The 22729-nt window shown below is 40.0% G+C and overlaps 1 long non-coding RNA gene across 1 annotated transcript in view; it reads right to left on the bottom strand.

The window, feature by feature from the left end:
* Positions 1–1888: 1888 nt before the first annotated feature.
* Positions 1889–22729, bottom strand: part of LOC140256413 (uncharacterized) — a 120552-nt gene continuing 99711 nt past the window's right edge. Inside the window, exons 6-10 of the long non-coding RNA XR_011904704.1 lie at positions 21600–21798; positions 10904–11140; positions 7449–7559; positions 6507–6642; positions 1889–5345 (exon numbers count right to left, since the gene is read on the bottom strand). This is a non-coding gene — a long non-coding RNA (uncharacterized lncRNA). The remainder of the gene's footprint in view (positions 5346–6506; positions 6643–7448; positions 7560–10903; positions 11141–21599; positions 21799–22729) is intronic.

The raw sequence follows: 22729 nt of genomic DNA, 5'->3' as shown, positions 1-22729 counted from the left end.
ACTATCAAGGTAGGTAAACGCACAGGGTTTATTAGTTATCTTGATGGAAGGTCCCAGAGCTGCTTAAGGTGTGTTTGAAACTCATGGAAAAAACTGCTCTTTTCCACCAAGTGCTAGTTTGAGTATTAGGTCACGTCAAAGTCATAAAGTATTTGTTCATGATCAGAGCTAGATGTGATGCCAGGCCCTGAGGAATGAGACAGGAATGAGGGATTAGGACTAAACTGGCACATCTTCTGGTTGTCAGGGAGAGAAAGGCAAACAGCAACTCCCAGGTTGGGAAAAGGATAATTTCTCACTCAAATCCATTCACAAAGGACGATCCTCCATGCCTGTTTAGCAATTAATATTAGCCTCCACGCCTAGTTGGGCTTCAGTCCATTACTAAACTGTGTCCAAATTTCGGGTTATTTTCCCTAATTATTCACTGATTTCTTGAACAGAACAGCCTGTCAAGTGGCACGGTTAGGATTTGGGGGTGATTAAATATATATGGCTAAATTCCCAATGTTTCTCAGTTCCACAGTTCCAAGAGGTAGAGGAAAAGCACCTTTAACAAACACATTTTCAAGGAAATTATAAATTTTTGTGTTATGAGTAATGCAATATTAAACACATACCTCAGCTCTGGAATTTTGTCTGCATCTTTGATGTCAGTGATCAAATATTCATTCCCTTGATTATTCAAATAATTAGACATTTTATCAGTTTCTTTCAAAAGCTCAGAAGTAAAAAAGGCAAATTCCTTGAAGGGGTGTTCAATATTTAGTTTACTGTCAGCAAAAGAGTCATTAGGCATGAGGACGGTGTGAATGGGGGAAAAAAGGGTTTGTTGCAGAAGGCCTCAGACTTTCAAAGTGAATGCTTAGAAATTTTACTGTGTTGGTAGAAGTTCTTGCTCAGAAACTACAGGCCAAATCCTCACCTGAGGATGCTTATCACACTTCCAGCAGTTTCAATGGAAGGAGAGCCAAGCCAAGCTGGGGAGCGCTGGTCCTGGATGAAGGGTTTAGTCAAGCACCCCCTTCTGCTTTGGCTTAACTGGTCTTTAGAGACTGTTTTGTGAGGGAATTCTGCATTTTGCCCTTATGCAGAAGAGACAAATATACATATACATATAAACAGACTTACAGGTCATGTATAATTAAAACTGGATACATACATTCCCCAATTCCTTCACAAACAGCAGATGCCGATACTGGTGAAGTCCCATCATTTTTAAGGTTATAATTTAGCAGTGGCTGAGAAAGAAAAGCAACGTATTTAGATCTCTATTATACTTAATTGTTTCAAGCTTTCTGACTATTGTGTGGATGTTGTAGAGGATTAGAATGAAATCAATTCAAATCTCATGCATAATGGGCAAGAAAATTTTTGTTTGTTATAATTCCTACCATTTCTTATTAATTATAATCAAGAGAGAATGTAGGCTGCGGTTATTTTGTGAACGATAAATACAAATATAGCAACAGTGTTTTTATTTATTTATTTTGCTCTGGGTCTACCTTGTGTAAATCGTATCTGTAAAGAAAGAACAATGGGAGCTTGCCAGTGTCTGTGCACTGCAGAAAAGAGTGCATTTAGAAAGTAAGTATGCACATTATTTTTATTGAGGGTTAAAATTGAAAAACGCCTTGCATCACTTTCCGCTATGGATTTTGGCTCTGGTTTTGTGCTCTGTGCTTCAGATGCTTATGTAAGCATAAAGAAATATCTTCTTAAAAAAGGAGAAATAGGTAGTTTGACTGAAACAGTATTTTATTGGTTACATTGTGTCAAGTATTACCTAGAAAAAACACTAAAATGAAATACTGCAATACTTACTTACACATGAGGTATTAACACCTATACCTTCTTTTGGGACAGGGCATATCCATTGTAGCTAAAACACTGACAGTAAAGTAGTGACAAATGGGACAAACACATATATGTATGTATATGTAGATGGTATTTCCTATCAAAGGCCATAAAGGCTTAGAATCTCACCTCATCTCCTTGTGTAATTTTACTGCTCACAGACCCACAGTTTGCAGTAGCACTGGTGAGACTTGTTCAGAGAGAAGAATGGCAAGTCCTAAACTGCAGTGCTGGCAGATAGAAAGAATTAAAGATGTGATCACTTTTATTTTTTCTTGTTAATGTGTGTTTGTAAGGTACCTTTACAAATAACAAAACAGTCAAGTAATTTCTGAAGAAAAACAACCATATTCTTTTCTCTGCTTTTCTTTTCCTTCTGTGCTGGGTCAGAAAAATTAGTTTGCAGTTGTTGTAAAGGAATCAAGGAGAAAGAGGACAACCGGGAGCATTAAAAGCCGGCAAGTGTTTTTCCTTTTTTGTTTTGTTTCTCTTCAAACTAAAAAGGATGTGCCCTCCCTGTATTCTTTCCCTCAACAACAATATTCCATTCATACGAAAAGAGTCCAGTGTTTCTATCATGCTCAAACAGAACGCTAAAATGATTCTTTAAGCAATATATAAAATATCATCTTATGGTGGCCAAATAAGTTTCTGTGCCAGCAAAATAATGCGCTGTCCCTCTCTGGTGGATCATTACTGAACAGCATGAGTTCTGCACCGATGATTGTCAGCAAAATACAAGTGTCTGGCAGCACTGCACTGGGCCATACATCCAAAGTACTCCATGAGACACCACGAGAGACAGAGAAGGTAGGTACAAAGTCAAAGACTGTATTGTATAACGTCTCCCTTGCCATAAGACACACCATTGACTCTATTAGAACAAAATCAGAGCCAATTTGTATCACACGACATAAGGCACAAAGTCATGACACCGAGTGTCTCATTTATTGTCATATATTTATCTATCTCCTCTGTAAACAGTGCATCAGTATCAAATGTGACAGTGCTGAATGGGGATTTAGAATACATTCCATGTATAGGTTCTGCTTAGGATGTTGGAGCAAAGCGTTTGCTATGGAAGCAATCAGCAAACTACAGAAAAGGAAATCCTACACAAATCTTCTTCTAATACTTTGTATTAAAAAAATGTAACTTCATAGCTCTCAGAGTGACTGTTAGGAAAGATTGTTCTAGAGCAGACCTGAAACTGCTGAGCACAGCTTTTATATTGTTGTATTAATGCAATTTATTTACTGTGAAATGTTCGCATTATCGAATCCTATTTTTCTACCAGCTGGTCATAATGTGAAAAGCAAACCACCCAGCCTAAATAAATAAAACAGTACCATTATGCTGGGATGTCAGAAGGTAGGCTGTTCTGTATAATGGAAATGCAAATATGGAAGCAATTGTTACTTCATGGATAAATGAAACCTACAGAGAGATGGTGCAATGTTGTTTTTTTTCCCCCTTTTTCATCTGGTAATCATTAGGTCATCACATACTAATCCATCCTTTGTTTGCCATACACCATACATTGTAGTGCCCTGCTGTGATGGAAGGACAGAACTTCAAAAGGGCTTATGAACATCTCCTTTCTGATCTAGTACCTCTGTGACCAGACGCTGAGGTACTGAATTACCAGAGGTCTCCACAAGTTATTTCACAGACACATCCCTGGGCTGAAGATTACTTCAGATAGCAGCTATTTTTCTGTGGGCCTCTTTTTCATCTTTGAAAGTATTCTCAGCACAGCATACATTATGGGCAGCTCTCAGCACTCCAAACAAGTAGCTGATGACTGTGCTGTTTACTCACTGTGTCCTCTCTGTATTTTTTGCAGTCATTTCAGGGCTCAGGAATTACGCTAATTAAGATTGGGAATGCCATGATTTCAAACAAAGCAGTAAATCTATTTCTTAACATTTTCACATGTTCTTGTTTTGTGTTGTTTTTCTAGACAAGCAATGAAGTGAGCAGCTGAAGTGCAGGAGGAACTGAGGGGTTTTAACTTGGAGGGATTGGGGTACCAGAAAGGGAGCTGGGCAGGCTTCAGAGCCATGAGGCACTGTAAAGTGGGGTTCAGGTAGTGTGAGCTCGATGGTTATCATGATATATAATGGTTATAATGATATATAATCCTAGTGTATACCCTGACCTTGAGGAAAGCAATCTGAGAACAGAGTATTGTCTGCTTACCGCCCTGACATCCTTGACTTCGGAGCTCCCAGCTAAGACCTGCTTGAATAAGCAGCTACATTTCTTGGTGCTTATCCAAGGTAACTAAAACAAAAACTTTTGCAGATCACCTTTTACATTAATTCTCTTTTCCTTTGGAAACAAATTTGCACTTCAGCTTGGCCTATGCTCCATAAGTAAGTATACAAATCAGGACATTTTTCAGATTGAAAAGGCACACAGAGATTGCTCCAGGCTATTAATACCATGCTTGTGTGGAATAAAGAGAGATAACCAAGAATTTACTTTGCAGAGCTCAAAACTGATAAAGCACGCAGCTGAAAAAGTGCTGTTTTTCCAATTCAGCGCACCTTCATAATCACTTATGGAAATAGTGGTGTTTTTTAACATTTTTAGTGACATTTACAAGGGTTCTGACTACAAGTTGTAAGGGCAGGACTCAGTTCCTGTATCGAGGCAGCGTTATTTGAAAATTATCTGACAAACCACATTAAAGCTATCTCAAATATCTAGACGACAAAGGCAAAGAATTGTAATTTCAATCCAGAGCTAAAGCCAAACTGAAAGAAGTTGTTCCAAAACAGCTTCCAACCTGGAACTTTCAACCTTCTATTCTTAATAACTTTGAATCTGAATTTCATTTTATCTCACATCTGCATCTGCTCCTTTGTAAGTGACAGAAAACTTCCCATTATTTTTAACGGGCCAAGTGATGTGTCATGGACAAGGTCATACACATGGCTGAGTATTTACAGAATCAAGATATGAACCTATTCACAGTTCGTAAAGTCACTGTACCCTGTGCAGTGATGCTTTGCAGGCACATCTAAGAGGGAGATGGGGTAAACGAGACTCTGCTGGGTTCTGTGCTCCAGAATGAGGGCTGATTTCAGGGTCCTTTTGGCCCAAGAGCAGACCTACTCACCTGAATGGACCATACCAGTGAAATGATTATTTTAAAATTCTGTTTCTTCTGTGCATTCTATGAAGGCTTTTCTTTAATTCAGTATGGTAGAACCAGCAGTGTTCCAAGACATTTCTCCTTTCATGCTTTCTAAATAATCCTTTCCTAAGTTAGAGGTAAGAAAGTCTGTCTTTATCTCCAGGATATGAAAGCAGGAGATAGTCCTGTCATACGGACCGGTTTTGCTTGCCTGTCTGGAGTTCTTATTACAGTTCTAGATCATCCACAGAACAAAGGAACAGAAAGGGAAAGCCTGGACAGCATTCTCTGGTGCCTGCTTGAGGTCCTCTACTTCTGAATATTTCAGGCAGCATCTCTGGCTCTAAATGAAAGTGGACAAATGAAAATGTGGAATGAGTTTTCAAGGACAGGATTGGTGGGAAGATTTATCATGGTATGGGATAGCTTTCTGGTGAAAAGTTATGGCAAATTAGCCTGAATATAGTACTTAAATATACGGCACGGAGCAATTCCAGAGAGTTATGGCAATAAGCAAAGTAGCCTACGGGTCTTTTTCATCTGGACAGTTTGGGAATGAGTCTCTGATTGGTTTCTCTCACAGTATACTCTGTAGCTGGTAAGCAAGGAGGGAAAAAAAAGTCAATATTTGCTTTTAAAAATATTTGGAACGTTCTGTACTCCGGCCACTATGTTATCCTATTCTCCGTGTACATGATATTAGATAAAAGTTGCCCACTTTCCCTACAGTGCTAAGGAAACAAATTTAATTGTAGAAAAAAACAGCAGCAGCTCGGAGGTAGTGGCAGGAAAGTGCAGGACAAAAGCTGAAAGGAAGATGAAACAAAGCACATCATCTCATCACTCCCCTAGCTGCCATAAGAGCAATCAGCGCAAGAGAACATTTCTTTCAGGCTGTGTTCAATTTGCTGCAGTTTAAAATGTCTCAAGTGATGGGGAATATTTTCTCACTACTTATGGAGAAGTTAAGAGTGTGTCAGTTCAAACCAATAAATATCTGGTTTGACGCTGACATTCACAAGTTGCCTGCTCCACTGAGCTCAGTACACAAGTTAACAGCTCACAGTCTACAATCAGTTCCTTAATTATCTTGTCTTCCCCCCAAAGATTTGTCAGGAAGCCATCTGATGATATCCCAGATAGATGTACTATGCCAATGAAGCATTGGTTTGACTTTGACATGCTTTCTGGGTTATTGAAGATGCCTTCCTGGTAGGAGGAGATGACTCAGCAGCTGCTCCAGTGCTTGTCCTCCCCACCTTAAAAACAGTTCCCTTTAAATGCATTTCCTTAAGGGGTTATTCAAGTTACTCATCGTACATTCAGCAGAACAGAAGAATAAAAATCTTCCCCCAAACAATGTTCTGTATTTTTGAAAGCAGTTTTAGGGTAAGAACTATACAGTATCTAGGACAGAGTGGAATATAAATTAACATGGAAAGGACAAAAGGAACTTCAACACAGTGAATGGAATCCAGAATTTGTTTCGTAATGAAATTCTTACTTCTTAAACAGACCCATGCTCTTCTCCCTTCTTCATAGATTTTCCACTGAAAATTTTTTATTAGCAGTCATGAGGCAGAGAGTGAAGAGACCCAAAGACCTCGTTGCTGTGTGAATTCACATTATTTTTAGCTCTCCTGCATGAAAAATTATGGAGGAGAAATTTTAGGCTTGTAGAATGAAACCTCACCTATATGCGAAAATATAATTCTTTCCAAAGTAAATCCTTATGATCTCATCAAATTACTGTGTTAAAAATCATCATAAAAATACCTGTTCAAGCAAGACATTCAAATGTACAAAATATAAATTAATTCTCAGAAAACCAGCTTGAATGAAGTCTGCCTTAAACCTGTTCTGTGGCTGATTATACTTGCTTTGAAAAATTGTCTTGTTCATATCTACAATCACACTGGCACAATAATAAAATCCTCAAGCCTCGGCTGCAGCCGTGGCACAGAAATTAGATAGAAAACTTTGGAAATAAAATACAGTCTGATTTTGTTAACGTGCTTTTCTCTTGAGCAACCAACTTAATACGTTCTTTGGCAGAATAATTGCCTAGTGAATAAGTGAAGCAGAAGGGGGCATCTATGTTTGCCCTGGTAGAGCTGCATTCAAATCATACAAGCAAGCTGAGGAAATACATACTGGCACTGATCAACACTACTGCCAAGATGGCTGCAAATACACTTTCCTAAGAAATTTAAGACTCAGCTCTAAAGGTAGGATGGTCTTTCTGACAGAGGTCTGTCAGTTCTTTCATTAACTTAAACCATGTAAGATTGCACTCATGCATACATTGCAGCTCACATTGAGCTATGAAGTGTAGAAGCATTCATGAAGCCAGAATTAGGATTCAGAATGGTTCCGATAAATTGGAAATCTGGTCAGAATTCAGTGAGATGACATGCAAAAAAGTGGACAGAAGCAGAAATCTCACCTGCCTACATGTTAACAGCAATTTCATATACGACACATCCAAAGAATTGAATGGGCACCAACAGTCACCGCCCACAGAAAAAGGCTGCTTCTGTCCTCAACGTTTCACTGTCTGCAATAGAAAGGAAACACCGCTGATTTTCATAAAGTCTGAATTTGAAAATTCACACAAACATTTTCAATTCTGAAAGTATCCAAGAAATTTAACTTAACTTTCTTTACTTATTGAATGGAGGGACGTTAAGTTAAGTGTGACTGAAGGGCTGGAGGGCACATAGCAGTGATGGGGCAGCCACCAAGTGTCCATCCAGACCAGAAAAGGATCCAATCCATAATCAACTTTTGTATATTTACAGACAGGAACAAGCAGAACTGAGGGAAAAGGTTTTGGCCCTTCCATTTGCCTGCACACAGGATCTCCAGCACTTCCAAAGTGAGCCTGCAGGGGAGATGAAGCGGGGCCCTCCATCCAGCAGATGAGAGGAAGCAGCAGAGGTATCAGTGCCCCAAGATGTGACATCCTCACTGCTCACCAAGAAAATACATACTGAACACAGTTTGAGGTAAGCACAAGGTTAAACAGACATTAGTCAAGGTTATTCAGAGTACAGTGAGTCCTTTCTGAGTACAAAATGATAAGATTAACTCTATTTTTGACACCCTTTTAGATTATTCTGTGATCACATGCAAGATTATAGCATACCCTGTAACCCATTGCCTACAGTGAAAATGATGAATATAATCATGCTGAAGTAAAGCCAACAAAATGTTTCTTAGGATCAGTAGCACTTTTGAGATACTGAGAGTACGTGGATGTATTTATGCTGTACTGCATTAAGCATCTAAAGATGCAATGAAGGACAGATCTCTGTTTAGGCTCTGCCCTGGAAGAATGAAGATTATAATCTCTTTATTTTGCTTAGAAGGTACTTAGGAAGGCACTTAAAGCACAACAAATGCAAGGTAAAAACTGTAATCCTGTTCTTTCTCAGGATCTTTACAAATGTTTGCTGCTGAAAAAAAATGTCATGGCACTTGTATAGAGCAATAAGGAAGCTAATGAGTGGAACATCATATATTATTCTTCACTTGAAATGTCCACAAATTATCTACATTATTCACAAGGTTTTACACTTGCCATAGCAATCAAACAAAGCCTATTCTTTCTTTCCTTTTCAAGATTCAGCCTACAAAGCCACTCTCATTACTGCTCAGGACAAGACATAAGAATTATGTAAGATCCAACCTCCTACAATGCTCAACTCCACCCAGTTCTCTCCAGCTATCCTTTCCCATGCATCTGAGACACAAAAGAGAGATTTAGGTGTTGAATTCCATATAATGCTCTTAACCACAGAACTAGAAATCGCTCTCCCGAGCATTAATTTTCTACATCCATCCTTTTTCCTCTCCTCTCTTCCTTTTGCTTTTCTGTTTTCTACCCACTGTGACAGAGCTGGGTGGTCTCCCACAGCAGGCACAGGCCCTGAGGAAAGGATACTGCCTGGTGCACTGACTCTACATACATATGGGTCCCCACTAGGCCAGAAAAATACATCTGAAGAATTATCTTGAAGCATCTGTCTTTCCTAGTGAGATCACTGGGAGTAGACCTACCAAGAGGAATATTTGTGGACAAAGTGCTTTTTAGAAAGCAAAGCAGATATTTTTAACAAAAACAATTACATTCTTTTGGCAAAAATAAACCTCGTTCTCTCCAAAAAGAGCTTTAATAGCAATGCAGCCACTTCTTGGAAGCCTCCCTGTTTTGGTCAAGTTTCTTTCTCCTGGCAGAAGGATTTGAATAAAATGGTATAACAGTCTTCTCTCATCTGAAATCTTTTCCCACAGACAATATGTTGCTTGGTCTTGTTAATGAGTCTAATTAAGTCAGAATCTGTGGGAAAAAAATGTTGCCAAGAATAACTGAAAACAATTATTTTCACACAACCTACTGAAAAAGATCTGCTGTTAAAACAGAGAAAACAACAATGCAGCTGGGTTGTCAGAGATGCTTATAGTTCTAAAATCCCCATAGCCATAAACTTCACAGTCCATGTACAGCAACAGCCTCTGCACAAGACACAAGGCAAAGAAAACAAGACTATTTGCTGAATACAGTTTGTCCTCAGCACTAGCAGTGAAACTGTCCATTCTTTACCTAAAGCAAACATTTTTTTTTTTGCTTTAATGCGTGTCTACTCACTGTGACTTGTTGTCAAACTTGCCCTCTTGAATCTGCTAAGTTCTGTCTGCCAGAACCTCTGCCCTTTCAGAGAATGGAGGGAAGGCACAGTGGCTGAAGCTCAGTTTATTCTTAGCATGTGTAGACTTGACTTAGCCTGTGCTATGACTGTATTTGGCCCAGTATTTAAAAGGACTTTAACTTCCTTCTCTTGATCTACTGGAGGTTTGGGGTCCTGTGTCCAGTATTCTTTTGTGCTTACCTGCTTCTGCATCAGTCATTTAGGACTTTTCAGGTAAAGTGCTGTCCTACTTGCTTTGCTAAAAAACCAGTCAAATTACATGTAGTGAGATACTGGCTGATAAACGGAGTGCTCAACTGACTGCTTTGTTTTCCATTCTTAAAGGTGTAAGAAGTGCTCAGAGCTTGAATGCCATCCCACTAAGCAGGGATTATTGGAGTATAACATGATTTTAGGTATTTAAGTATAACATATAAAATAACATGTTAATACATGAAGGAGTATTCTCCAATCCCTAGGATTAACTGCAAGTAATTAAATTATTTTTAACAGACAGAAATACTGACTGCTCCTTTACATGAGATTCCATTTATAGCAAAACACGTTTAAAATTCCATCAGGAAAACCAGTGAGAAGTGGGCATTCATATCCACCGTGTTTGTGGGCAGTAAATTCAGCCTATCAGTAACACATTCAGGTTGCCATTTCTTACCACGTTCACTCAACTAATTCATGCTTTGATCAGTGTTAGGAGCAAAGCAGTTTTCTTTCTGAAGATCTAAAGTGGAACACTCGTAGGGCAGGGAATGCAGGGAACACTGACATTTCTCTCCAGAAGTTGGTACCCAAATCTTTATGCCTTGAACAAGAGAGCACTGGGATCATGGAAATCATTACAGAATGTTGCAGCTACTGGCTCTTTTAGCGTTAGTTTAACCTGTACCCTACAGGATTTCTGTTTATTTAAGACTTCCAAGTCTCTATATTACTCTTGTCAGCAGGGGTTAAGGACACTTAAGAACAAGGAAGAAGAAAAATCCACAGCCTTTGCCAGCCACCTTCATCTGTCCATCAAAGCAACCTTGCCCAGATCTTATGGCCTAAAGAATGAGAGCAGGACTTCCCAGCAAGGAAATTAACATCAAGGAAATAGAAATCCTTCCTTACAGCACAAGAGGCCTTTGCTCCCTAGCAACCTCCACCCTTACAGAACCAAGTTTTATCAGGAGTGCTGTGCTCCCCAACTCACCTACTCCATCTCACAGGAGAACTCACAGGAGATCTGAGAAGTGCAGCAGACTCTCCTTTGGAAGCTCATAGCACACAAGCTGTTGTTCTTTCTCTTTACTGGGACTGCAGATGGTCTGTCACCGTTAAGATGCTTTGTGATGCTGCTCACACTAAATTACTCCACAAACTTCTACTGTTTTCTTTCCTTTTGCTTCTGTTCTTTCACCAGTTCTTGTTGCCTACTTTGCCCATGGTTCTGTGGAAGACATACAGTAATTATTTTCTGGTGGCTTCCCTTGGGGTACGTCTTACTGGTTTTTAATGTTATTTTCCCAAGTACATACGATTTCTGTGGAAAAGAAGGGGAGAGGTATATACCTCAGTCCAGCTTACCAAGAAGCAGGAGTGCTCACTGGATTGGACACTGGCATGGAGCTCTGAAGACGTGGTGTTGACTGTCATCAGCCCAGGCACATAAAGCAGCTTTGGATAAGTCCTTTCACTTCTCTGTTTATGGAACTGGCATTGATTTTCAAAGTTTCTTTAAATTAAGAGCATTCACTTCCATGCATTTTTGTAGAGCCTGATATAACACAGCCCCTTTTTTATTTGAGCTTACCAAAGTATGAAGAAATAACTAGAGGAGTCCTACAATTCAGAGTTGAAGTCAGAAGTACAACTGCCAGCCTATGCACTTACTTCTTACCTGGTTCTATCTTTAAGACGTAGTCAAAATTATCTCCTGTTGTTGCACAGAAAATTAACCAAACAAATAACTCTGGCTTCTTACAGCTCAGGAAAGTGCAAGGTACAAAACAAAGTGATGTATGTTGAAACAAGGAGTCAAATGCAGTTCATTATTCTTACAAGAGCACAATGACATACTTCCAGGTTTGGAGATTATTTACTTTCTGAATTATTTTTTAGGGAGTTGTTTATTATGGTCATGTTCACAATTGGCCTTAGAGAAGGACATGGGCTTGGAGTTTGTTCAGAGTAATTTAATTAATCTTATTCAAAAAAGCTGCAGCCAACCATTATGACCCAAGTCAATACTAAAATGATTTCCCAAAACTCATTACAAAGTCACTTTCAGGAAACAACTGGTGGTTCCAGAACTCAGAGGCTAAACTATAAATCTGATTTTCTTTAAAATCTGTATACGAGTATTTAATAATAATAATAGTGGTGTATTTCCATGTCTTTTAAATATTGTGCCTTGGGAGGCTGCTCTTCTTCTTTGGTCTAAATCCTCATTTTTTGTTTTTATGTAAGTTAATCTATTTGGTATGTTTGTTACCACATCATACTGCCCAGAAATATAAACAAAACTCATTTTATTTCAAGAAAATAAACAACACCGCATAAATTTAATCTGCCTGCCTGCCTACCAGATGGAGAAAAGAACAGGGCCAAGTCACTGACTGAGTAAGTGTTTAATCACATCAGCTTGATGTTGACTTACTTATAAATACAAACAGGTCCACTTGCACCCTTGGGAACTCAATGTGTTTTCTCCCAGTTTCTGAAAGTACATGCAAATTAATTCTTTATTCACTGTTCAGATCACTAGAGAGGAAATACTGTATTTATCACTGATGGTTCATTTGGATACCTGTATCATGATCCATGAAGATAAATGGCTCCGTTTCATAAACTGAGTCAACCTCCAGTTACGTAGAGAAGTTTCTGTACTGTTCTGATGAACTTTTATTGTAAGCATTAAAATGTATGTAATTCCATTTCACAGACAGTGCCACTTCAACAAGATGTTTACTCAGAAACAATCAATAGGTGCCTTGACACTGCCCTCACAGGGTAAGGACATGGTCAATACCAACACGTGTATATCAGACTTCGGGTCATTTTTATACATATTTCTTCCAATGTAAAGTAACAAAATTATTCTTTTGTGGGGTGAAAGAATACTCAGAGCAGCAAAGAATGCTGAGTATTTGTCTCAGAATATCAGTGTTGACTATGGAATGGAGGAATACAGTTATCATGGCACTGCTGACTTGAAGTGTTACCAGTAAGAAAGGAAAATTCTGCCCTTCCAAAAAAGCACTATAACACCCCGTCTAGTTCTTTATAACACTGTGGTGTCATTGATTTGATCTACCTAAGCAGTTGTCATATGTATGTTCTGCAAATCAGGTAAATAGTACTCGGGAAATATTAGGAAATGAGAGAAGGAGAATACTGAAGAGAATAGGTGGGTCAATAAAGTAATAGATAAATACATTTGTCCAGAACAGCAGAAATGTCAGTACTTGCCTGCAACTACATGTAGCCAGGAACATTCCATATATGCTTGAATTACTCTTTCAAATATGCACTTTTTTGGGTTCTTTATGGATTTTGCACTAAGCTCTCTATGGTGAATCCAAGCGAAGAGAGGAGCAAGGAAGACACATGAGGATTCCAGCCCCTCTCATTATCAGAACATGAATTTAAAATGGCTAACTACAAAGATAACTATTAAAAAATCTTGGTAACACTTAGCTCTGTCAAAAATGTCATGACGTGATTTTCTGGCCCTGTGTTCCAGCACTACAGCTGAAGTGAGCTGAACACACTCTGCCCTGAGCTGGTACGGAGACTGAAAAACCAGCATGTCTGCTGTTTTGATGGCTTATTTTCTTTCTTTCTGACTGTGACCCTTTCTGAACCACAGAGCTCTATTCAAGACCAGCAAGGGCTGAATAACTGGATTTGCTAGGCAGGTAACCTTCCTTACTCTGCCAGTCAATCCAGCAGAAGATAAGTCACTGATCTACTGTGAGAAAAAACACCTAAGACATAAGTCAGACCGACACTGAGCAGATCCATAAAAGGCAAGATCCAAAAATACAGTGAGATACGTAAATCTACATATGTAATCCTGCATTCTTCCCTACCTCTGCTAAACTATTGTTTCCCTTGGAAAGTACTTAAAATGCACATGGGCCTCCCTGTTTGTCTTGAAAATTCCACTAGCATCTAAAGAACAGTCAGTAATTTTTACAGCAACAACATTCATAGTAACAGTTCTCGGATCAAAGACTGGATTCAGCCTCCTGGCGCTGCTGCCAGCATACATGTGATGTATACTTGGGCACCGTGCTCACGCGCTGCACAGCTGAAGTGGGCACATCGTCTAGATTTCCATTAGTCTGGAAGCTCAGCGTGAGCTGCTGGATACTCATGAGCATGGAACAGATGCTCAACATCATCAAATTTAGTCTGACAAAGTTCCTGGCTGGAGAAAGGGAGCTTGTGTTGGATAGTCATACAATAACCCTAAAAAGAGATGCTTTGAAGGACCAGTGCAATGCTTTTTCCAGCCAATTAGCCTTAAACTGCCTTCTGCACAGTGCCCTGTTTTCAACAAGCCTGTCTTCCTACTCATCCCTTTCTGAAATACAGATTAACACCCTGCTAGGCAGATAAGAATATTGACTGCAAACGTCTGGAGTTACAGATTAGCCTTTAGAAAAGAGAAGGAAGTAGTTGCACACACAGAGATATGGGCATGGGGGACTGTCTGGGGTCGTCTAAGTGCATAACCTCATCCTTCACCCCCAAATAGTTCCTGCTGAGTGGCTTACAGCCCTTTTGGCTCCCCAGGTAAAACCACACTAGTGCTGGGGACTGCAGCTGCATGAAGACTTGTTTGTGAGGGAGCCAAGGCCCTTTGGAAGGAAATACACAGATGCTTCCTTGTCCCTCTGAGTTCTCAAGCCAGGGGTTGGACATCAGTGCCACCTCTCTGCACAGCACAGCTGATAAATGGGATTTCTGCTCACGGGTATCACTGGGCTGTTCATCTAGCATGCTGGCTGCCTCAGATAGCAGCTCTGAGCCATACAATTTGTCTGCTTCACTGTGCAGGGAAGCCTGTGCCCTAACACAGTTTTGCATCCATCCCTGGCACCTGGGTTCAAAGAGGTGGGAGCTGCAGGGAATAAGCCAGTTACTGGTTCTGGCTGGCTTAGCCCAAGTGGAAGAAGTGTGCTACAGAGACGGCTGTTGATCTCCAGCTAACATACCTCAACTCATTTGTGCCAGTATCAGTAGAAATGGGCTGATTCACCCCATTTATTGTTTCTTTTTGTCTACTTACTGCATTTTAACAACTGCCAGGCACAAAACCACCTGACTGGGGACATTAGACAAAAAGACTTTGAGCTCTTAATGTTTTGTTTGGTTAAAGACTAGCAAAGAGAAAAACTTAGACTTCTGATGGGAAAGCTAAAGCCCTGAACACTTAGCACTAATACCGTGGTTTTCAGTTTCTAAATGCTTTGCAAACATTGATTAATTATTCCTTTCAACAGCACTTGGTTATTTTCAGTTACTAGAGAGCATATTTACCAAGTTAGCTCCATTCGTGCACAGCACGTTGTTGGCAACAGGCAGGAGCGTAAATTGATCCATAACCACATGCTGTAATTTGCAGCAGATTTGCTTCACCAGACACCATCAGCACAGCTCCAGAGGCAGCCCAGAGGAGTGCCCGCCCCTCCTTGTGTCCTATGGTGGTGATAACCTTTGCCTTCCATGCTACACTGAGCGGAAATACCAAATCTGTTTGCTGCCCCACTTGGCTAATTCCACAGAAATGGACGTCAAACAGAAGCTTCCAGCTTGACACACACACAAAAAAAAACAGTAACAAATTTTGTTACACATCATGCCAAATTATCCATTACAGCACAGAAGTGAAGAAGAATAGGCAAATGTCTGATAAAGCACGTGAATGAGACTGTCCCTGTGCAAAGGCAGCATTTCCTGCACACAATAGTTGCTAAAGACTCAAAATACTCTTGTAGCCTATCAGGAATTTGCCAATAAATCTCACAAACGAAATCCAAACCAAACTCAACCAAACCAAAACAGCTGGAAAGAGAAATATGGACCATCCTAAAACCAGCAGGAAGGAATAAGGTCAGAATGCATGGCTGCAGGCGGACCTCCCTGCTCTGCCCAAGTCCCACTAAAGACCTGTGCCAGTGCTCAGCTTTCTAAAAGAGCAGCAATTACCACTGAGTTCTTCTTTATTTTCACCTCCCTACATCTCCCTTGAAGTTGCATTTCTGGCAAAGGTTTTTTCTAAACCAACGTGCTTCCATTGGAAACAACTGTGTCAGTGAACTGTGACAGATGACAGAGCTGTTGCTACAGGCCAGATAATACCTCCACAATTCAAAACAGGGTCTTGGGAAGCATTAAGCAATCACTTTTTAATTAGCACTGCCTACATTTTTTTCCAGTGAACAGATATCTGGCATTTAACGCTGGAAAATGTTGAGCTGCCCATAACCTTCGGTAGACACAAAGAATGGCTGCCAGCACCATTTTATGTCACCTCCTGTGCCAGAAATCCCTCTGTAGGGGTGCAGGCCTTGGACCACAAGGAGCAAAGAACTGGATATCACACACCAAATCTGGCTTTGCTGAGCATTCACAGCAGCTAGCTCTGCATATGATTGGCTGCATCCCTTCCTCGTGCTCACTGTTGCTTCACTCAGCTTCAGACTGTGCAACCTGACAGAAGACAATGCTATGCCTTAAAATCACACACCCAACACAAAACTGCAGAATCAGGAACTAACTCCTGCGGTACAGCTTACCTCCTAGAACAGGAATGGGAAGGAACCTGAAGCTTTCATACCTCAAGACATGAAATATAATGAATTAGCCATCTCTAGTCCTGTTTGCATTCAGAATGTTTGGCTGCAGGTAGAGCTGCATTAGCACGCACTGGGAATTTGGCGTGGAAAATGGCTGTATTGGCAAAAACATCATACAGATCTCACAGCAGAAAACATAGAAAGTATTGGCAAATAGATTATTTTTGCTTGTATAATTTCATCTGTACCTGGGCTTTTGTCAACACAGCTTTTTTTCTACTCAGTAAAGCTTCCCTGTGCATGAAAGGCCTAAGATCGGTATCTGAGTATTATCTCCTACATGAGCGTTCAGAGTTTCCAGCAAGTTTTCCGAAAGAATTTCCCTATAAGTGATACACAAGTCTTTACTAGAATCAGGCAGACAACATTTACCCAAATTTCAGTCTCAAAAGTTAAGACATGCTTTGGAATTCTTTGATGGTTTGTTGGGGAAGAAAACAAGCACCCTACCTGCTGATGGGCTCTAATTCGCCTCCATCTCTGCTCAGTACAAAGAAGCAGTGAGGTAATCACACACACACTTCTGCCATCTGCTCTGCAAACACTCTGAGCTTTCATTTGAGAAAATGGCATGTTGCACCGAGATGCAAACCAAGATTTGAGATTATATTCATTCATTCCAAACCAGACACAATATTTATTTCTTCTCTTCAGTGTAGAGGAGCACAAAAGACATTTTTAAAGAATGAAATACAAACGTTTCTAATGAGGAAGTGCAATCTTAATCTAAGAGTGGAATTTTCAGTTTCTGATCATAGAATCATAGAATTACCCAGGTTGGAAAAGACCTTGGAGATCATCAAGTCCAACCGCAGCCTAACCAGTACCCTAACTCTAAAAACCCTCCACTAAATCATATCCCTGATACATGGTTACATCCCAACTTCAGGCTGAAGAAAGTTGCATGCACCTACCATTTCCATGTACCGTTTACGATCACAGTGATACCACATGTGACTTCAGCATAAATGTAAGAATATCCTAGGCTTATTCTAAGAAGTTTCTCACAGCAAATACTTCACTATTTATGCAAAGGATGCCAATGGATAATATGCAGAAGACATCATAATGTCCCTCCTCCGCAGAAGGGACAGGCTAGGGTAGTGTTCATCTCACCCAGTAACCAATCTCTGGCACTAGCCAGAGCCAGATGTTACAGAGGAAATGTGAAATCCATATGGTAAGCGTGGAATTAAGTAGCTGTAGTTTAAATGCCTTTCCAGTATTCATTAAAAAAAATATTTGGCTCATGTTGTGAACCATGAGGAAGCTTTATCCCTTTCTGAAACTGGAATTAATATCCCCTGCCCCAAAACTCATTCTAAAATATTCAACTGCAGATTTTCTCTTTATTCATAGTAGCCCCAGGTTTCAGGCTTTTGCTGTGTTTTAAAACCCTGTCATACTGCTGGCAACAAAAATCACGATCTAATTTAACTTAAAAAAATGCCTTTTTCCCCCACTTGTTGAGTGCACTTAATACTACGATCGCTTGAGAAATGCAGCTAATTAATATTTTCTTCATTGCAATAATTTTTGTTCAAATACATCTGAACTTAATATCAATTTCCAGTTTTGCAGAAAGATGAATTCCTCATGACGTGGAAAAGCTTTTTTGGCTTTTTTTCTCTTTTCTATAGGACCCAAGGGAGAACTGGCACTTGCCTCTTATGAATCTGTAGAGCAGAACAGGAAAGAGGAAAATATGAAACATGTTCCCTCTTGCAGTCCTCAGGATGAGGGTGCTGGATGTGTCTGCAGCACAACCAGTGGAAGCTGATTGGCGCCAAGCCCTGACAAGCTCCCTCTCTAATAAAATGTGTTTCTCTCAATATAAAAATCTAATCGGCGGAAGTTGCTTGATACATTCCAAATGTAAAGCATGTTAAACATCCCAGACACTGACTGGTTGAAAAGGATCGTTATTCACAGACTCTTAATCAAAGCTTCATTTCGTGTCATTATTTATTTGCTTTTACATGTTTTCCTGTTTGCTTAAATGAAAGTGTCTGGTGTTGGAAATTGTCACAGTGAGCTCAGGGAAACCAGGCAAGGAGTTGTGCTGCATTCGTAAATGCTGAGGCACAGTGTGTTGAGTTTGAATTTTTGCATGCAGCTTTTTGCGCTTTATTGTTGTTGTTAATTTTTGCTTGTAAAAATCTACAAGGTTTGCTAGGTTGTAAAATATTGATTTATTTTGGTGATTTGCTTTGCAGCAAATTGAGGCTATATGAAAGCTAAAAACAGCTTCACTTCAGCTAATTATGATGATGGTGGCTATAATGACTCGGATAATTGTATTTGTTTGACATGTACACTGTAAGTCAGAAATAAACCCCTCTTCTGCTACACATTCTCTCTATGGAGAGTAAATGTAATTTAAACCTTGTTAAGATCTGCCACTTCTCTGCTTATGAAAGTTGTAAGGTGATATGTACGTGAGCCAATGCCTTGGAAATCACAGAATCACAGGATGGCAGGGAATGGAAGGGACTGCACGAGGTTATCAAGTCCAACCTCTTGCATGTGCCCTGCTATACGTCACACAGGTAGGGATCCAGACAGGTCTTGAATAGCTCCACAGATTGAGATTCTACCACCTGTCTGCACAGCCTGTTCTAGTGCTCCATCACCTTTATCGTAAAGAAGTTCTTCCACGTGTTCGTATGGAACTTTCTGTGTTCGCATTTTAGGCCATTACAAATGTTTTGGGCAATCCTACCTTGCGTGTATGAGAAGATCTCCCTCATGTTGATGGTGGTGCCATAAAAGATTTAAACCTGTAAATGGGAACACAACCCTGTGTTCTCCCACAGAAAAGTAAAAATAAAATTAGTAGTGTTTCTCATAATGAAACATTGGCTGAACTTTTTTTTTCCCCCTGCACTTGTTGAAGCCATTGATACTCCTAGCAAAACATGATTCTGAAGAGAAAAGCATCTGGGCAGAATACCTGGAAGTCTGACACCAGTCTTGCAGTGTGGCATGGAACATGGACTGCAGCTGTCAGAGACCTGACCTATGCCTCACTTAAGGCAAAGTTCATGCCTTGCAGCTTCAAGGCTGTTCTCATGGCTTTGCCAGAGAGAGAATTTCACTTCTGGTATGCTCTTGCTGGAGATAAAAGTACACGGCTGCGTATTTTTATCTCAGGATCAAATGATGAGCAATCACATCTGGAGCAGGATACATAAGATCTGAATAGAAGCCCAAGTTCTGTCACAGATGCACAACAGATTTTGGCATGATAGCTCCTGATGCAGACATATTCTGGCTAACTTTCAAGCTAACCACATGGGATATCTATAGCTGGAGGTCCTTGGGTAAGATTCCTAGCCCCAGCCTTCTGTATTTCTAAATCTGTCCTGCTCATGGTATCCAGCCTTGTCAGCTCCAAAACTAGGCAGAATGTGCCTGCATTGACCAACACAATCATCAATATCTGCCTTGCAGAACAGCAACTACTAGGGCTCTGAATCATCCTGCTCTGTCAGGGCATGGGGAAGGACTGAAGCCAGAATCACAGCATCTGCAATCTCATATTCCTGCACTGGAGGTGAGCCCTGGGAGCGAGAGGCCTCAAAGTGCCAGAGGGCAGCCATGGCTCTGGGCATCACCTATGCAACTGAGGACTTGAAATCCCTGACTTTAACCTGAATATAGATCCTTCCACCTTAATCCCTTTCCTAACGAAATCAATATTCTGGTCAGCTCTACTGCTAAGAAAAACAGCTGTAGCAGACAGGGGAACATATTTTGTTTTCCCAGGTCCCTGCGCTGATGTTTCTCAAATGAAATCTTCTCTGACGCTCAGGCATAAAATCTTGAAATTAAAATGAAATGCAATTGCTAATGAATGGAAAGTATTACTTGCTGGCCAGCTCTATTTGTACATACAAAATATCCTAGACACCTCCAAGTTTCTTTCATGCCATCTCAGATTATTTTCCTTTATTGTTTTACCAAGATCTCCAAAGCCAGCTGCATAGGGGTTTTCACTGCCCAAATTCCCACTCGTTATTCCATCTGACACTTGGATCCCTTGAGCAACACTGAAAAATTACTAAGCCTTAATATCTGTGCAAGAATTCCAAACAATAGCTACAAAGAAGAAACTGGTCCTGGCACTAAAAAGACATGAATATGTAAGACAAATGGTATCTGGAGAGATAACGGGCTACCAGAATCGTCTTTCAAAAGATATACAATGTAAGCTGCGTACTCCTCAATAGCTCAAGGGGCTTATAGTCAATAAATTTAACAGGCTGCAACCTAAAAAAGGCAAAGCTAAAGTACAGCATGCAGATACAAGCTAGAGTGGACTCTTCTACCTTAGGACAGAGTTAATAGAGGGGAAATGACAAAATACATAAAAAGGAATACACGGGATTTGACAGAGTATGTTTTTTTTTTTTCTTTTAACTTCAAGGCAAACTACCAGACTATTTTGGTTTACAAATAATTCAAACAAAGAACTTTTATCAGTTTGCAAAGAAGTCTCATTTTCAGCACTGGAAAGGTTAAGCTTCAGAGCCTTTCTCTGTATGTGTATGTGATGGATTACAAAGGAAGTAGTGTAAATAATGACCTTGCTAAAAACAGATTAGCCTCAATGATTATATAGTAAAATAGTAATGTTTTCTTCACTTACAGATTAAAATATCAATTGACAGTTTCCATAAACAAGTGAAGCTCATGGTAATTCAGTGTAATAGGATAATGACAGTAGCAGTATCTGACAGCCCCATTTCTGCCTCTTGATGTTATTTATGGTATTCTGATGCTCAGTCTAGGGAGCTGGATCCTCAGCTTTGCCAGATGTGTTTGCCGTGGCTCAGTGTTTATGTGACAAAAACATTTCCTTTAGGTATTTCCTCTATTTTTCAGTTACGTGGTCACACTAAATACAAATGTGTTGGACCCATCATGTTCTTATGGTTATGTTCTTTTAAAGTCAACTTTTCAAGACCTGCCCCTACTGCACTCGGTAACTAATGTCCATGCTGCCTGATTTCTCACTAGCTTACCCCTCATACTTACCTTTACACGAAGTTTAAGATGTTGGTCAAAACTTCAGCAGATGGACTATTCCTACCGAGGCTTTGTTCTTGGTTTTTTTTCTTTCCTCTTCCACTTTGCTGTTTCTCAAAGGCACTTGTGAGGATGTAAACAGCATACATGGGATGGATACGGTGTTGGATATGGCAGGCCAGGTCTCTGCTCTGATTCAGTGGGGACTCTTAGGACAGAAAAAATACAGCTTAGACAGAGGCAGAGCAGAAAGAGGCTCTTGTAGTTGAAGTTTGTATCTTAATACAGAAAGCAACAGGCAAATATTCCTTATCTTTGTGAGCAGGTCAGTGCTTATGAGCACACTCTGGTTTGCTTGCCATTTCCAAAGATGGAAATAAATCAACCAGAAATTGTAAGTAAGTTATCTGTCGCTGTGCCCATAAAATTGTCTCCTCTCAAAAAATTCTGCTTAACCTGGTGATATCATTTCAAAGTCTGCACATGCACTGGTAGCTGTACACAGTGCAGGACAGGGAAGGAAGCAGCTCAGTTTGCTTACTGGCAGAGAGCAACCTCCATTGTAAAGTAAGTGGCTGAAAGAGTGGAGTCAGTTTGGTTCACAAGAGAAATGTTGCCATGTAAGGAACAGCACAGCACAAACTCATCAAAGGAGTCTTGGCTTGTGGTACCTGGGTTCTTCATACTAAGTGCAGTTTTGTCTATCATATGTCATGGCAGAGAAACCAGGGCTTTAAAGCAGCCTATAAGAATTATGTTGCTCTAGCAAAATTGGCTAATGTTTCATTATGTTCAATGGAGATAGACTTAAAAGCCTGAAATTTTGACTTCCTAAATTGTCAATCATCTTAAAGATGCAGTAAGTTAAGACTTTTCTTCAACAATGTCTTTTATTAAATGCATTAAGCTATGCGACATAGAGCCTGGGTTTCTGCTTTACCTTCACGCCAATGGAAAGGAAGATAAGCAGCCAGGAAAGTATAGCAATCTGTGCTATAGATTTGAGATGCTGGATTATTATTTTTTTCAAATTCTATCACAAAACTTGTTTTAGGCAGATCCATGAGAAGTGTTCACCAGAAATGGTCAGCACATCATCAAAAAGGCCGTTAACCCCAACCATGGATATTTGTACTCAT

Source organism: Excalfactoria chinensis, chromosome 9, assembly GCF_039878825.1.
Source record: "Excalfactoria chinensis isolate bCotChi1 chromosome 9, bCotChi1.hap2, whole genome shotgun sequence".
In the NCBI taxonomy this organism is placed as follows: domain Eukaryota; kingdom Metazoa; phylum Chordata; class Aves; order Galliformes; family Phasianidae; genus Excalfactoria; species Excalfactoria chinensis.
This window is presented reverse-complemented; position numbering and strand designations above follow the sequence as displayed.